The sequence below is a fragment of the Quercus robur genome, chromosome 5, assembly GCF_932294415.1.
Source record: "Quercus robur chromosome 5, dhQueRobu3.1, whole genome shotgun sequence".
In the NCBI taxonomy this organism is placed as follows: Eukaryota; Viridiplantae; Streptophyta; class Magnoliopsida; order Fagales; family Fagaceae; genus Quercus; species Quercus robur.
Window position 1 is genome coordinate 61021344 of NC_065538.1, and position 18059 is coordinate 61039402.

General features: G+C 35.7%; 1 protein-coding gene and 1 pseudogene across 1 annotated transcript in view; both read left to right on the forward strand.

Moving 5' to 3' along the window:
• LOC126726546 (phospholipid hydroperoxide glutathione peroxidase 1, chloroplastic-like) overlaps window positions 1-18059 on the forward strand; it is a 100518-nt gene that overhangs the window by 38068 nt on the left and 44391 nt on the right. The gene's annotated exons all lie outside the window — the stretch shown is intronic.
• LOC126724712 (phospholipid hydroperoxide glutathione peroxidase 1, chloroplastic-like) overlaps window positions 16309-18059 on the forward strand; it is a 34631-nt pseudogene continuing 32880 nt past the window's right edge.

Below are 18059 nucleotides of genomic sequence, written 5' to 3' on the forward strand. Positions count from 1 at the left end.
ATCAACATAGACTTGAGCAACTATCAGCTTACCTTCTTCCCTTTTGATGAAGAGAGTTTGATCAGCTTTTCCTCTTGTGAACCCATATGACACCAAATATTGTGTGAACCGATCATACCAAGCTTTGGGGGCTTGCTTTAAACCATAAAGTGCCTTTTTGAGGTATAATACATGATCTGGAAAGTGTGGGTCATTGAATTCTTTTAGTTGAGCCACATAGACATATTCCTTAAGGAATCCATTTAAGAAGGCAATCTTTACGTCCATTTGGTAAAACTTGAACTTCAAGTGGCATGCTAGGGCTAGGAGAATTCTAATGGACTCCATACGGGCTATGGGAGCAAATGTCTCATCATAGTCTACTCCTTCCATCTGAAAGTATCCTTGAGCTACAAAACGAGCCTTGTTGCGGATCACTTTACCCTCATCATCAGTCTTATTGCGGAATATCCACTTTGTGCCAATGATGTGCTCACCCTCCGATCTAGGTACTAGAGTCCAGACATCATTCCTTTGAAACTGAAGCAGTTCATCGTGCATAGCTTCAACCTAGCTTTCATCCTGAAGAGCTTCCTCAACTTTAGTGGGTTCAATTTGTGACAAATAACAAGAATAAGACACAAAGTTAGCAATACATTTATCAATTGTACGCTTCATTAGTGTAAGTTCATTCATGTTTCCCACAATAACTTCAGGAGGATGATTCAATTTGATCCTTGAGGAAGGTCATTTCTCTTTATGGGATTCGGAATCAGATGAAGTAGATATGTCTACTGAATCTTCTACAACACTTGGAGTACCGGGAGTACTTAGAGATGCGGGCTCTTGTTCGATAATTTCTTGAACTTCCTTGGGCTCGGAAGGAAGAATTTCTTTAGGGATTTCCTCACTAAATTTCTCAGAACCAAATTCTAAAGATTCATCGATAACAACATTCATAGTTTCCATTACCTTATTGGTTCTTTTGTTGTATTCCCGATAAGCCTTGCTTGTAGAGGAGTATCCCAGAAATATTCCTTCATCGCTTCAGGAGTAAAATTTTCTCACATTCTTTCTATCCTTGAGAACGAAACAAGTACTTTAAAAAATTTTGAAATACTTAACATTTGGCTTCCTTCCCTTCCATAACTCATATGGAGTCTTTTTGGTATCGGGTCTAAAATATACCCTATTAACCATATGACAAGTAGTGTTAACAGCTTCTCCCTACAAGTTTCTAGCCACACCATTGTTATGCAACATGGCTCTAGCCATCTCTTGAATAACCCTGTTCTTTCTTTCTACTACACCATTCTGCTGAAGAGTAATAGGAGCAGAGAATTCTTGAGATATACCTGATCTCGTGCAAAAGGACTCCATGTATGAGTTCTCGAATTCTTTACCATGATCACTTCGAATTCAATCAATCTTCAAGCTCTTCTCATTCTGCAATTTTTTGTGCACAAGGCTTCAATGTGCTCAGGAGCTTCAGACTTGGATCATAGAAGGATGACCCAAGTGTACCTAGTGAAGTCATTGAATGTTCAAATAGTGTGTAAAATACCTTGAACATTTAGACCCCCAATTTACAAATTACCAATTCAAGCTTATTATCAAACAATTTATGTGTGGAATATGAACATAAGCTAAACACAGAATTGATAAAACAATCTAAACCAAATAAAATCATAACCACAGCATAAATTAAATGGCAAAGATTAAGGGAAGAGAGATGCAAACACAAAGACAATATAGCAATGTGTTATCGAAGAGGAAACCGAAATTCTAGGTGTAAAACCTCTCCGCCACCCTCCAAGCAGTAAATAATCCACTAGAGAATCAAGTTGGGATATACATGAACAGCAAAAGACCTTATAAGCCTAATCTATGCTTTGTATCTAAGCACTCCAAGCTCCTACTCCAACAAGATTACGTTGAGCCTTTGTCTTCTCTAGCTTACCAGATTCCACTATAGCCCATAACAACAACCAATATCAATTGGTCCCTTTCTAACTGCTTTCCAAGTACCAAAAAGCCTTCTCACAGATATGGGTATGATGAGAAAATGTTTTGGCTAATGTACCTCTCAAGGATGTAACAATGGAGAGGGTGAGAGTTGAGGAATTTGAAGAGTCACTATATAAAGATTGTGGATGAGTTAATCTTGTTTTTTTCTAGGGTTTCTCTCTCAAAATTCTCTCTGGAAGCTCTCTACATTTTTTGGGTATAAGGGGTATTTATACTTGTGTGAGAATGGAATGCGAAGAGTCAGTTTTTCAAAACAGAGCTAGCTAGCGACTTAGCCTCGCGACTTGACTGAGTCGCGAGTTCAAGCTGCAAGCTAACTGAATGGCCAGTCTGGACTTTTTGTCCTATAGTGCTACAGTTGCATGGCAGTTCAGCTTCTCTGCATGATTCACTCGTGTGCATCATCTGGTGGCTTGCCAGTCGCGAGCCACCTACGAGATCCAGTCGTGAGTCCTTGCTTCAATGCACAGTCTTGAGCATTTCTTCACACTCTCTCACACACTACCCTTACATGATTCCCACCTAAATACAAGGTTTCTAAGTGTTGAATTACAAGCAAATTGGCATGGAATAAAGCCAATAAAATGGTTGATTAAATTCAACCTTACAGTCATCTACCACAACCATGATGTATCTCTTCCCACCAAGAGACTCGGTTCTGGTTGGACCAATGAGATCCAGATGCAGTAGCTCCAATGGTCTGGATGAAGTGGATGTTTGAGTGCACGGATGTTTAACTTTCGTCTGTTTTCCAAGTTGACATGGTCCACACATCACATTGTTCACTCTACTGAGTTTTAGTATCCCTAAGACTAACTCATGCTTAGATACTATTGAAAGATGTTTGTAACTAGCATGTCCCATCCTTTGATGCCATAGATCTTCATTTGGTAAACGAATGCTATTGCACACAATATTGGCATTAGGAACCAAACCATAACAATTGTCAAGTATGCGAACACCACTTATGAGTTTCTTCCTAGGCTCATCCATGACAAGGCATTTTCCTTTTGAGAATAGTACCATGAAGTCTTGATCACATATCTGACTTATGCTTAGCAATTTCACTTTCAGACCTTCTACATATAGCACATTTGCAATGTTTGGCAGTCCAAGTAGAGAGATGATTCCCTTTCCTTTAATGTGTGATTTGCTCCCACCGCCAAAAGTGACATTACCACCTTTCTTAGACTTGAAAACCTTGAAGAGAGATCGGTCTCTAGTCATGTGTCTTGAGCAGCCACTGTCAAGGTACCACAAACACATGTTCATAACCTTAAATGCAGACTTCATCATGAAGCACACTTCGTGCTTAGACGACAGATCAATGGGAATGGTGTTTTCTCTCATCTGCCTTTTTTTAACAAAGCCTTTAACTTTCACTCTTCTTAGACGAACTCCTTTGCACATTTTCATTCTGAGACAATCTAGTTTCTTCTTTGTCAAGCTAAGATCTTTTCCAATAGTCATCATAATAGCATTCAAATAACTTTCAGTCTTGCATTTTCTTATACACTCAAACAAGTAGAGATTAGAAAAACAAGATGTATTTGAAAACAAAGATCTCTTCAAGCTGGTTGCAGCCATAAAAACAGGGGTCAATTGATCACACAACAAAGATTAAAACCTAATCAGAGTGTGCCTGCTCTGATACCACTTGATAGGCCAAGAAAGTATTGACCCCTTGTGATGAATTAACCAATTAATTAGCCATGTTAATTAATTAATTCAATTTACATGCAATAAGCATGGTAGCACAAACAAATCACCAAATAACTAAATGCAGCAGAAATTAAATTAACATGGTGATTTGTTTACGAATGTGGAAAACCTACACGGCAAAAACCCCACCGGGTGATTTTAAGGTTACCACTCCCGAGAATTCACTATTATCATAACAAGCGGTTACAAGTAGAGGAATCTCAGTACCTTATACCAACCTACAGTTGAATCCTTACCCCAATACCCAATTGGACTTGTTCTATAGTAACAATCTTTCCTTGTAATGCACGACTCCTAGTACATGACTAACCAATTCGATGTGCGGATCCCAGTACAAAGTTTACTCACCAACTTGAGAAAGATGTTGGCTACGAAGTTCTTTAGTTCATCATACGACGAAAATCACGAAGCTCCTTGGTTACAAAACCCTACGATGTACAAACACAACAGCTTCTTTAAGAGAAAGATGAACTAGGACAAATTCTGTCTCCGGTCACAATTTGCATAAACACAACTTTGCTTCACAATTGTGCCACCTTTGACGGCCTTTAAAATAATCCTTATATATGTTTAAGGTTGTGAGAAAAGAAACCCCAAACATGTATTCACGGATTGGATTGAAATCAGTTTTGAAAAATTAAATTTCATAAACCTCAATAGATAGCTTATCTGTTGAGCTAGCTGTTGAGTTTTAAAATCCAACACTTCTTCACTTGTTTCTTGAATAGACTTGCATGACTTTAACACTTAATCTTGAAACTTTGTTCCTTGAAGCATTAAACACATCCTAGATCTACCCAATTACAAGTAAAGTGCGTTTTGTCAAATGATTAGCCAATTCTATATTAACATATGTTCCTAACATTAAATCACATATGTCCTAACAATCCAACTTCCCAACACCAAGGCTAACTCAATATCATATCATGTGTGGTCCCTGATTTCTATGTCTTACAACTATTGGAATTAATGGGGAGTCAATTTTGATATGAAATTAGGCTTTAATTAAAACAAGGACTCAACCTCATGAGTTAGTACCTCGTGGTGGGTCTGTGACTTCCCAACGAAAATCCATCCTACACAATCAAGGGCACAAATTATTCAATACATCGCCAAACATATCCAAAGAAAAAAAAAATTAATTTTGGTCTTCATGATAAAACATAACAAATTGTTCTTGGGTCCTTTGCAAGAACCCAATTGCTCTTTCACAACATTGGTGTCACCATCATCAAACATTGTCTCTTCTACAACCATCTTGGGATGCAAAGCTTGGTTTGAAATTTCCTCTTGGATTAGTAATATATCATGGAGACACTAACTATAATTGGAATTCATAATTGAGACTGTCAAAGACTCATAGGCATCAGCCATTAGACACTAAATTTGCTTGTTGGGACTTCTGACTATATCTGCTTGTTAGGACTTTTGAGAGAAGGTGATCCTAATGCCAAACGAACAATACCTCCTTCACTAGAGCTTTAAAATGGAGGAACATAAGTGGGCCCACCACTCAAATAGAGGAACATAGAGGAACAATACCTCCTTGGAACATAGAGGAACAATACCTCCTTGGAACATAGAGGAACAATACCTCCTTCACAAGATCCCAAACTTGATTGGAATACATAGAATCTAATTCAAATTTCATAGCTTTGACCCAATGATGTGCATCTATATCATTCATTGCCTCTTCATAAGTGTAGGGATCCAATTCAACCTTTTCTGAGATAGCTTCATAAGTTTCTCCCAAACCTATGAATCTTATAGTAGGCCGAACAATTCTCCCACTACGACGAGGCACCTGTGTACTAGACACCTCCTGAGTAGTATCTTGTAGTGTATCTAATACAGCCATATCATCCTTAGTTTCATCCATTGGTTGTTCTCTTACAGGTTCATTCATTTCAGCCAATACAACTCTACTTCTAGGAATAAAATTATTCATATAGTCATTTTCCAAGAATTTAGCATTTGTACTAACAAAAACTTTGTTATCTTTACGACTATAGAATAAATAACCCTTAGTTTCTTTTGGATAACTTACAAGAAAACACACTTTTGATTTTGGTTCCAATTTATCCGGCTTCCCTTTTAACACATGTGCAGGGCAACCTCAAATGTGGAGATATTTCATACTAGGCTTACGCCCATTCCACAATTCCATGGTTGTTTTGGGAACAGATTTTGATGGAACTAAATTCAAAAGATGTATTATTGTATTTAAGGCATAACCACAAAAAGAAATCGATAAAGTTGAGTAACTCATCATGGACCTAACCATTTCTAAAAGAGTCCTATTCCTTCTTTCTGCTACACCATTCTGTTAGGGAGTTCCAGGTGCAGCCAATTGGGATACAATCCCATTTTGAGTTAAGAAATCGTTGAAATCCCCAAGAAGGTATTCACCACCACGATCAGATCGAATGACTTTTATGCGTTTACCTAATTGATTCTCAACTTCAGCCCTAAACTCTTTGAACTTTTCAAAGGCTTCAAACTTCCGTTTTATTAGGTACACATAACCATATCTTGAGTAATCATCGGTAAAAGTGATGAAATACTCATAACCTCCTTTTGCTTAGGTTGACATAGGACCACATACATCAGAATGCACTAGCTCTAGCAAATCTTGGGCTCTTCTACCTTTTGTATTAAAAGGCCGTTTGGTCATTTTACCTTCCAAACAAGATTCTGAAATTGGAAATTCATCAAAGTCCATGGGCTCTAAAAGTCCATCTTTGATCAGTCTTTGAATCGTATTTGAATTAATATAACCCAAACGCAAGTGCCAAAGATATGCATCACTAGTAGAAGGAAACTTTCTTTTTAATGATTTCACATGGGAATTATTATCTAATTCAGAATTATATAATTCATGCTTATCAGGAGTTAAAATATAAAGACCATCCACAATATTGCCAGAACAGATTAACACTTTATCCTTCTTTATTACAACATTGTCTTTTAGGATAACACAATATCCATGTTTACCTAAGTAAGTAGCAAAAATTAAATTCTTATGAACATTAGGTACATACAAACAGTCTTCCATTATTAAAACTTTAGATTTAAAACATAAATTTTAAACACCAACAGCTACAACCGGAATTCTGCTCCCATCAGCGAAAGTAAGAAACAACTCCCCTTCTTTAAGCTTTCTAGTCTCCTGGAACCCCTGCAAGGAATTGTAGATATGATTAGTACAACCTAAATCCACACACTAGGAATCCGTGGGATTCTGTACCAAACATATTTCAAGAAGGAATATATTATTCATACCCTTATTCTTGGCAGCCTTAAATATTGGAAAATTCCTCTTCCAATGTCCTTTCTCATCATAATGGAAACACTTTCCTTTGATCTTCTTTTCTTTGTCAGCAACCCCTAAGGCAATTTGTTTACCCTCTTGCTTGGTGAAGTCCTTCTTCTTCTTCTTCTTACCCTTGCATTTCAACTTAGGTTGAGAAGTAGAAGCTTCACCAATATTGGCTTCAACATTGGAAGTACCAAGAATGCCTTCTATCGCTACCAATTCATTCATTAATTCAGAAAATGTATAAATCTTTTTGTTCATATTATAGTTAAGTTTGAATTCCTTGAATAATTCTGGTATTGACTGGAGTATCATATCCACTTGAGATTCTCCATCAATATCGGCACCTAAAACTTCCAATGTATTTAGATTAGAGATCATTGTAAGACAATGCTCCCCTACTGAACTATCTTCAGCCATTTTGGTATTATAAATTTGCCTCATGGTCTCTTGCCTTGCAGAACGGCCTTGCTCACCAAACATCTCCTTCAGACTTAGCATAATGTCTAAAGCTAGTTCCACATCTTGTATTTGATGCTATAGAACATTTGAAATAGATGCTAGGATGTAGCACTTGGCCATCTCACTAGATTTCTGCCAACGATCATATCGTTGTTTTTCCTCAAGAGGAGCATCTAATGAAGGAAAGCTAGGACATGGTTTAGTAAGCACATATTTGTGCTCTTCAGCAGTAAGAACAATGTCCAAATTTCTTTTCCAGTTAACATAGTTGGAGCCAGTCAGTTTGTTTTGATTAAGAATAGTTACAAGTGGGCTAAATGATGCCATGTTCAAATCTGAAAACAATAAACATGAATATAATAAGTAAACTGGACATTATCAATTTAGCATATAAACATATAGTATGGAACCTTAATAAAACCATAATATAATATATGCAACGACAACCCAATCCCGCAATTAATATTCCTCGAAAGCGAGGTCATACCAATCACTATGATCAAGCGAGAATTATTCTCATTATTAACGCTATCATGGTAACTCTTACCAAACAAAAATAATTTGCCGCTTTTCCTTCATCCTCTAAGTAATAATGACATAGCTCTGAAGGGAGGTTAACATTAAACTTAGTCTAGTGTACACCATTGACTGAATTCTATGTGAGTCATTAAGTAACTCCACGGAAGCGTAGTCGCTCTTAATGTAAAAACACATATCATCCATCATTAAGAAGTTTAACCTGTAGTACCATGAATTAAACACCCTCTGAAGGGAGCAAGGCATATACGCCAAGGTGAGGTGCTTAATCACACTACAATAAACCAACAATGGAGGCCGTGAGATCCAACCCTTGTATCTCTCTCCCACTAGATGTTTTAAAGGAAAGGTTTTTAATTATAAAACATGCATAATCTAATTACACATAGCCTTGCCATTTAAACATGTGAAAACACTTAGAAAAATTTCTGATTTTCATTCTTTCGATTGATCAAATGTGCCCTTTGATCGATCGAAAAAATTGAAAAATTCAAACTTAACCACTTGACTTGTTCGATCAATACTCGATTGCCTCTCGATCGATCGAAAAACAAATTCGATCGATCGACTAGCAATCAAAAATCAATCTATTTAAAATGTCTGATCACTGTTTCACTCAATCGATCGAAACTGATTTTCAATCGATCAAAACTCGTGAAACTCAAATTTCCAGAAATTTTCTAAGGCAGTTTTCTAGGGTTTTTCTTGAACAAACAACTAACATACGAACATGATAGTCAGAGAATGATATCAAAACTGAATTTCATTGATGCTATAGCCTTAAAGATCAATTTAACATACTTAAATTCAAATTTAAACAACATCATAACACTAATATCAGTTTTTATCAAATCATAGTTTCAACAACCTTGCAGAAAATTAAATGTGTAATCTTCTAACAACATGAAGCTATAATTTCTAATTCCAAAATTCACAAAACATGTTATACAATTCGAAATTGAAAACCGCTCTGATACCATTTGATGGAAAAATGCATGTGTGCAGCGGAAAATTAACGGATCTACTTCATTCAAAATTGATAACATGTGTGCAGCGGTGTGTTGAATTTCAAAACAAAGATTGTAAGCACTTGGGAATACTTTTAATTTTCACTCTAATTCCACTAACGCCCAAGATGTGTGGTCTCTCAATTAGTAATGTGAATTTGTTCAAGAGAGAATTAGAGAGTGTCCAACACTCACATACACCATTTCATACAAGTTGTTCATTCTTAAAAATTTGTATGTTTCTCTCTTAATAACTGATTATCTAATTAGGCTAGCCTTTTGGGCCTTTCCAATTGAGCTTTAGTATGTGGCTTGGAGTGGGACTAAAAGGGACCAATAAGACACTAGCTCCAATGGGCCTTGGACTTTTCTGTCAACTCTTGACAAGTCCAAAGTTACCATTAACTATATTTAATACCACTATATAAATATAGTTGCACTCTAGGTCTTATCTATAAATCATATCCCAAGACTTTATTGTACATGCAACCCCTTCATAAAATATTCGTATTAATACAAAATCATAAATGTAGACTGCCACTTTGTAAATTACCACATCTCAATCCTTGAGTATCCGGTTTAATCATTTTAAGTTATTCACCATATATTTATGAAATCCAATTTCATAAATATATACTTTAGTAATTTCTTACTAAAGTGGTTAGGCCTAACTCTTTGAATAACTAAACCCATTAAACTTATCTCAAATGAATATTTTATATCTCCGTTAAGAGACTATGAATTCCATCTTGAGAATATATGTTCCATCAATACTAAATGTGGTTGTTTAACATACTGAGGTTTTGATCGTAACTTTAGATCTCACTCTTGATATATCAAAGCAACCTGCACCTCATGATCAGGTCCATTATTCTCTCAAGATTAAGAGTTCATGTTAATATAAGTCGTGAGATTTATTATTCAATTGACAGTCATTACGAGAATAATAAATCTCATAGCAGTCCAGTTCAATATATCTTAACTCTTAAAACATATCAACATATCAACTAGAAGTCACCACTTCCATGATCAAGATAAATCATCTTAGTTGATATGTTATAGTCTTTGCAGATGAAACGCCTAATTTCATCACCGACTACGAACTATATTTTGAGTTTACAAAGAACTTGTGATTTATATCTTTTGTGAATTTTCACATAAACCACATACTATGCATCTCATGGACTATATAATAATGTCCGAATATTTATGTTGCCATTATTTCAAATAATAATAAAACAGCTTTATTAATTACAATATTAAGTCATACATCATGTCATACATAATGTCATACATAATATTACATATAGCATCAAAAAATAGGATTTAAGGACACTAATCCTAACAATTGGCTTATCCTTTGACAAAACACACTTTACTTGTATTTGGGTAGATTTATGATGCGTTTAAATACTTCAAGATCAAGTGTTGAGGGCTTCAAGTCTGTCTAAGAAAACAAGTTGAAAGTGCAGAGTTACTAAAGCTCGACAGCTAGCATGTGTCAAGATTTAAGAAGTTGTTTCAGCCCCGTGGCTCGACAGCTAGCTCGACAGATGCTCAACAACTTCGATTTGTCAAGGTTTACAAAAACAAAATTTCTGATATGTTTTTCTTGGAATCCGTGAATGTGTCTTTGGGCCTTCTTTTCTTCTAACCCTAGACATATAAAATGATTGTTTTAAGGGTCGTCAAAGAGTTCACAAGTTGCACAAGCATTGAGCAAACTCTATTCAAGCAAGTTGTGACCGGAGACGAAGTTCTTGCCCTAGTTCACCTCTTTCTCTTGAAGAAGTTGCTATGTATGTGCACCGTAGGGTTTTGTAACCAAGCATCTTCTTGATCTTCATCGTGTGGATGAATTGAAGAACTTTGCAGTCAACAACCTTCTTAGTTGGTGATTGAAGTCACGTATTGGGATCCGCGCAATTGGTTAGTCACGTACTTGGGAGCCGTGCATCAAAAGGGGAAACTGTCACTACAGAACAAGTCCAATTGAGTATTGAGGTAGGGGTTCAACTGTAGGTTGGTAAGGTACTTGGGATTCCTTTTCTTGTAACCGCTTGTTATGATAATAGTGGAGTTTCGGGAATGGTGACTTGAAAATCACCCGGTAGGGTTTTTGCCGTTAGATTTTCCCCATTTGTAAACAAATCACCGTGTTATTTATTTTCCGCTGCATAATTAGTTTATTGGTGATTTGTTTGTGCTACCACACATTTTCATGTTAATTAACTTAATTTATTCACTTGGTTAAATTAATTGGTTAATTTATCACAATGGGTCAATTCGATTTTGGCCTATCAAACCTAGAAAGTGACCGAAATACTCTTAGAACCTAAAAATGACTAAAATGACCTTGAAATCTAAAAAATTACTAAAATGATCTTGTAACCTAAAAAGTGACAAAAATATCCTTAGGATCTAAAAAATGCCTATAATGTACTTGAAACTTAAAAACTGACCGAAATGTCCTTGAAACCTAAAAAAATGACCAAAATACCCCCCCCCCAAAACCCTCAAAAATTACCAAAATACCCTTAGAAACAAAATAACCTTGATGCCATCGAAACCAAAAAAAAAAAAAAAATGACTAAAATGACCTTGAAACCTTTATTTGCAAGACCAAAATAACAATAAAAATTTTATATAACCACTGTACTTGCTTTCCGCCCCCAAAAGTCTCGGTGGAACTTTTAAAATTTTCTTTTGTCATTTAATTGTTGTATTTTGTTGTATACTTATTGTAATTTAAAAGATGACAAGTTATTTGTAAAAAAAAGCTATCTAGTATACACACACACATGCATGTATTTATGCATGTGTGTGGGAGGTTTGTCTTAACTAATATATTTAGTACCACTAATAATTACTTGAGATAATGAAAAAGCCATTGGTAACCCAATTGACAAGATAATGACTAAAAATCAGTCATCATAAACAACTAATAATTTGCTATTGGTAACAACTTGGACTTGCAAATTATGAATTTATCATATAACTAAAAATAATTTTTATTGTTCCATCATAATTATTATCAATGGAGAGGACATTCATAATTGATCTAGATATTATGGACAATCATGCACATTCTTGCAAAAAGATTATCTTACATGAGAAGTCATTTTTTCTAGGTATAAGACAATTCACTAAATCATAAAAAAACCTCTCATTCATCCATTGAAAAAATTCACTAAATCATAAAAAATCTCTCATTCATCATTTTATACAAATCACTGTCATTTGGGTGATCAAAAATAATCATGTGGTGGAATTTTTTTAGCATTTTCTATAATTTCTTTGGATTGTTGTTCCTTTTCCGTTGAAGCATTTTCTATAATTTTGGAACATTGTTCCTTCTCCGTTGAAAGCACTAAATTTGATGCCAACTTGTATTGCAAACGTTTCGACCAATTCTCCTACAAAAATTAGACACTATTGATAAAGAAGTGGTTTAAACAAATTATGTGACAACTAGAAAATTTACTTCCAAGAAATATACCAAAAAATGTAAATTGGTGTTGAAAATGTGTATACATGTGTTTAATAACATACATGCCGCAATCATGACTGAAATATGAAAACTGTTAAAAAAAAATAAATTAAAATGACAACAACCAATAGCAATAGATTAGAACTAATTTTTGGTGGCTAGAACTAAACCAAATGCAAAGGTATTAGATCACATAGAGAACCACACATTGATAACCATGTTGCAACCAATCCTATAAAGGTAGCTGTGCCATTCACCTATTATGTTTGCAAAGACATTTTCCCTTTTCCCACTTAGGCATGGAAGAAATATAACAATTACAAGCAATCCTAGCAAGAGTGAAGCATGCAAACAAGAAATGTTTTTGCTGGATCCCTTTCCTCACCCTTCAGAATTACAAATTCAATATCAAGAAACTAATTTTCTCTTCTCATTACTTATGATATAAGAACTATAAAAACAAAATTTGAGAGTACAAGGCTTCACAAGCATATTGTTCCTCAATCATTCAAAAAATCACACTAAATTCACTCACAAGTCTTGTAGAATTTGAAAAAAAAATTGTGTGAAATCGAATAATATGTAGAACTTCTTCAAGCTAGATGAGGGCAATTCACAAACCAACTTGAGCAAATTTTTATAGCCAAATTTTTGATCATGTGAAATTTTCCAAGTTTTTTGTTGTAATATATTAAATATGTTGCTTGATGAAATGTTATATTCTATAGGATGATTGAATCTTAGTATGTTTGTTGTGGCAGCTTTACAAATTTGATGCTATAATCAAGACAACTTCTATTGCTATGCAGCAGACAGGGAAGAAAATTGATTCAGTAACTGCTTATGACTACCGATCAATTATGGTGCCCCTGCTGAAGTCATTAATGTAGGTTTGTGTTGGATTCTCCTCACAGTTTTGCTGAAAATTCTATATAGTTACCTTCTTTCCTTTCTATGATTTAATGTTTTTAGAGTAGTATTATTTTTTTATAGGTACGCCTAGAGGATTTGGCTTACAAAGATGTTGAAGAGAGGTCTAAGGCTGCAACATAAGTGTTGTTGTCAGCACTTGATCTTAGTGACAAGAAGGGTACTCACAAAGGAGGAGGTGGGGCAAGACAAGGATAGGGAAAATCCAAGGCTAAAAGGAAGAAAAAGGTTCACAAAAAGACAAAGGAATTAAAGGTGTTATACTTTTGGTTCCTCTTTATGGTAGTAAAGTTGTCCAAATCTACACGTATATAAATTCACTAGAAAAAATGGAGAAGGGGCAGGAACTAAAAGTGGGAAACATGTTAAATCTCAATATAAGATGACAGAAATTGTAGAAATATACTTGAAGAATTGGATTCTAAAAAATTAAGATATAGAGGAACTACAATTAAAAGGTGAAACAAAACTGGAACTTAGTGTAAAAGAAATGGATATTTTAGAGGAACCAAGTTTGGAAAATGTGGATCAAGAATAGTAGTAAATAAGGATCTGTAAGAGTAATAAACTGCACAATCTAATATATTTGAAATACAACAGACATTGAATGCAGGCACTTACTGAAAGTGAACAACTAGTTAATTGCATATAAAATATGCAGAGAATTGTAAACCTCAATTGTCTTTCCTTCTTACTTTGACTTAGTCTCAACCTAACCTCTGCATAGGGTTTAAACTACTAATTGTTAAACAAAATTTAGGCAGCTTAGTTATACTGATTACAGTAGATCTGGATAATTTATATGTTTATTAATTAAAAGGTATGAAACCAGCAGCACATTATCCATATAGCCACAAACTATACAATTGAGGCCATATAACTTAAGATACACACCTACCTAGTTCAATTAATTAAATAAAGTAAAGCAAATATCTTGTGAATAGACCAAGTAACCACAAATTCTTTATCAAGCAGAGTAAAGCAAATATCAGATTTCTTCAATATTGGGTATAAAAAAAAAAATAAATATTCAAGTAACCACAAATTCTCTCATTACTTTCTTCGCCCAAAATCAGACTTTTATCAAGTAGACTAAAATCGAGAATTATAATAGGAGAAATTAGGGTGTCAAATGGGTGGATTTGGGTGGGTATAATTGGGTTGGGTATATAAAACTCATTCACCCATTAAAACCCATTTAACTAATTGCTTCTAACCCAAACTCAACCCAACCCAATTATAATGGGTAAATCTCAATCCACCCAATTACCCAATTATCAAAATTACCAAAATTCCTATAAACACATTAACAGCTCAGCAGTAGGAAAATGGTCCACTGTTTGGTTGCTGAGAAAAAAAGAAAAAATAAATAAAAGAAGACAAAACCTCTATTCCGCGTTTGGTTGCCGATAAAATGATAGAGAAAATAGGAAGAGAAATAATAAAAAAAATGAGAAATCCAGATCTCTCATTATTCAAATGCCAGTAAAACACCAACATTAAAATTAAGCAAACATCATTTTCCTTCCATTACCTCCACTTTCTCAGCAACCAAACAGAGGAGCGCATGAGCGAAGAACGTGCCTACTCTTTGCGGCGAAGAAGCGTAGGGAGAGGAGAGCTTGGCGATTTCGAGGAGGAGATCGGTGGCGTCGTCGAGATTTTCCATGGAGACGCACTCGACTCATTCTCGTCGTGGTGTAGTTCTTTGACGAGCGCTTTCTCGCCGGAAACAAAGGCTTCGTTGGAGAGATTTCTACACTTCGTTGTTGTGGTGGTTTCGTCGCCGGAGCTGTCGTCGCGGTCCACGTGCTTTGGATTCATGTTAGATACTGGAGATTGTGGAACCAAGCTCTGAAGCATGATCGATCGACTAAACAGTGACCAGATCATTTCTCAGAGACCAAATAGTGCAAATGGTCAATAGAAAGAAAGAAAAAAGATTACTGGTTCTCCAACTAAAACATGATTGGAGGTCGAGAAAATAAGGGAAAATGAAAACCCTGTGGAACACTAAAATGTTTGAGGGCTAGTTTTTTTTTTTTTTTTTTGGAAAGGCTTGGGTTGAATTTGGGTATATTGTATTTGGGTTCAATGGGGTTCAATGGCTTTTTAGTTAAAACCCAATAATTATTGGGTCTAATTGGGTTGATGCCCATTTAACCCAACTAATAATTGGGTGGATTTGGATTAATTAGAGTGGGTAGGCAAATGGGTTTGTGCTTACTTTGCCACCCCTAGGAGAAATAGAGAAAGAGAAACTTGTTTGATGGATTCAATGCCAGAGAGCAACCGAAATTAAAAGGCTCAATTTCTTCTTTTGTGAGTCTTCCTTAGTAGTTGTCTAGGTTTATTGTGGCTAATTTGGAAGAGAAAAAGCGTAGAAAGAGAGGGTTTTGTTTAGTCACCGTTTAGGTTTCTAGCGGCTGTTTTGGAAGGGAGGAGGGTGTGGAAGAAGAGTTAGAAGACGAGAAAGAAGCGTGCGAGTGCAAAAGAAAATTCTGCTTCTTCTTCTTCTTTTTTCTTTTTTCTTTTTTGTTTATATATGTAACCTGTTCTACTAATAACCGGTATCTACTGAAATTAAATGAATGGTCAAGATTAGAACACCAATAAATTAATGGATTAAATTAAGTGGGTACTGTACTCCCTAGAAGGTGATGCTTTGGCATATTGGACTTTTGAATGAAAATCCCAATGGTGGCACCATGATTGTCTATATTGAAGTCATCCTACAAGAAACCATAGTATAACGCACTTAATATACTATTATACTCTATAAAAAATGAAGAAAATATGTGACTTACTAAGTGAGTTACTATTATACGTGCTCAACAATGGCGTTTCTCCCAAAGTACACTTATTCTACGTAATACAATAATGCAACACACTCAACAATACCTATTAGCATGAAAAGGGGTTGGCAACAATGTTGGCACTCAAACAAACGGAGCTGATGCTTGTGCAAAGCATCAAGTTCATTGACAGCTATATAGAAGGAATAATGCTTGTAACATTGCCACAAGCAGCCTAAGCATTGCCACAAACATAAGCATCTTTGTACTAAACGAGAAGTACTCTAAGCATGATCAAAGAATAGATAATTTATGCAATCACCAATCTCGATTTCGTCAACACTCTCTAGTAACAAAGCTATGGAAAACATGCCTTATGCAATAGTCTCAACACTTGATGCTTTACAATGGTAAAAAGGCGAAACAAGCAATGATAATACTCTAAACATGACATTTCTTGCATATGCGTAAGTTCCTAAGCATTTCAACACTTGACTACCTTCTTCAGCTTTAAAAACATCACGTTTTAATGCATAATGCTTGGAGCGAAGAGAGGGAAAGCCACTAAGTGCGCCCCTCCTGCCCTTTCATAGTCACCAAGAACCTGCCACTGAGGGCGCCTCTCTTGCCCTTTCATAGTAACCAAGAACCCTATTTTCAAAGCCAGACAATCAATAACACCTTCAAGTGTCTTAATGTTAACGTCCATCCCAATGGTGTCTCAACCAACTATTTCTTCATCATTACAACAAGCACAAAGCAACTACTTGTGACCGTAACTTCCATTTATGTTTGTCTCAAAAACACGATATAAGGGGCTAACAACCACATAATGGCTACGCCTTATCTCTATACTACATTGACAAGTGATATCTTCACTTCATTCCATCTCAAATGCACTATCCTAAGGCGGCCAGAAATATCGCTTAGCGCTCATGGTTACAGCTTCATTAGAAATATTTTCTAGCGAACACAATATCATCAAATTGGCCAATAAGCAAGCAGCTCATAAATTGACACATGCTCGATGCAGTCCAATTTACATAGAGTTGCAAGATAGCCTCACGTTCATCATAATCTTCACATATGGACCCAAGCCGAGCTTTCACTGTGCTTCCTCGAATTGTTAGCCAAGCATATTACTTATTCTATTCCCAACTCCAAGGCTAACTCAATATCATATCAAGTGTGGACGCTGATTTCTATGTCTTGCAACTATTGGAATCAATGGGGAGTCAATTTTGACATGAAATTAGTCTTTAATTAAAACAAGGACTCAACCTCATGAGTTGGTACCTCGCTCTGGGTCTGTGACTTCCCAAAGAAAATCCATCCTACACAATCAAGGACACAAATTATTCAACACATCACCAAACATATCCAAAGAAAAAAAATTTTTAATTTTGGTCTTCATGATCAAACATAACAAACTGTTCTTGGGTCCTTCACAAGAACCCGGTTGCTATTTCACAACATTAGTGTCACCATCATCAAACAGTGTCTCTTCTGCAACCACCTTAGGATGCAAAGCTTGGATTTGTAATATATCATGGAGACACTAAACTATAATTGGAATTCATAATTGAGACTGTCAAAGACTCGTAGGCATCAGCCGTTAGACACTAAATTTGCTTGTTGGGACTTCTGACTATATTTGCTTGTTGGGACTTCTAAGAGAAGGTGATCCTAATGCCAAACGAACAATACCTCCTTCACCAGAGCTTTAAAATAGAGGAACATAAGTGGGCCCACCACTCACTAGTGTTAACGAATGAGCGAGCCACCCATTTGTT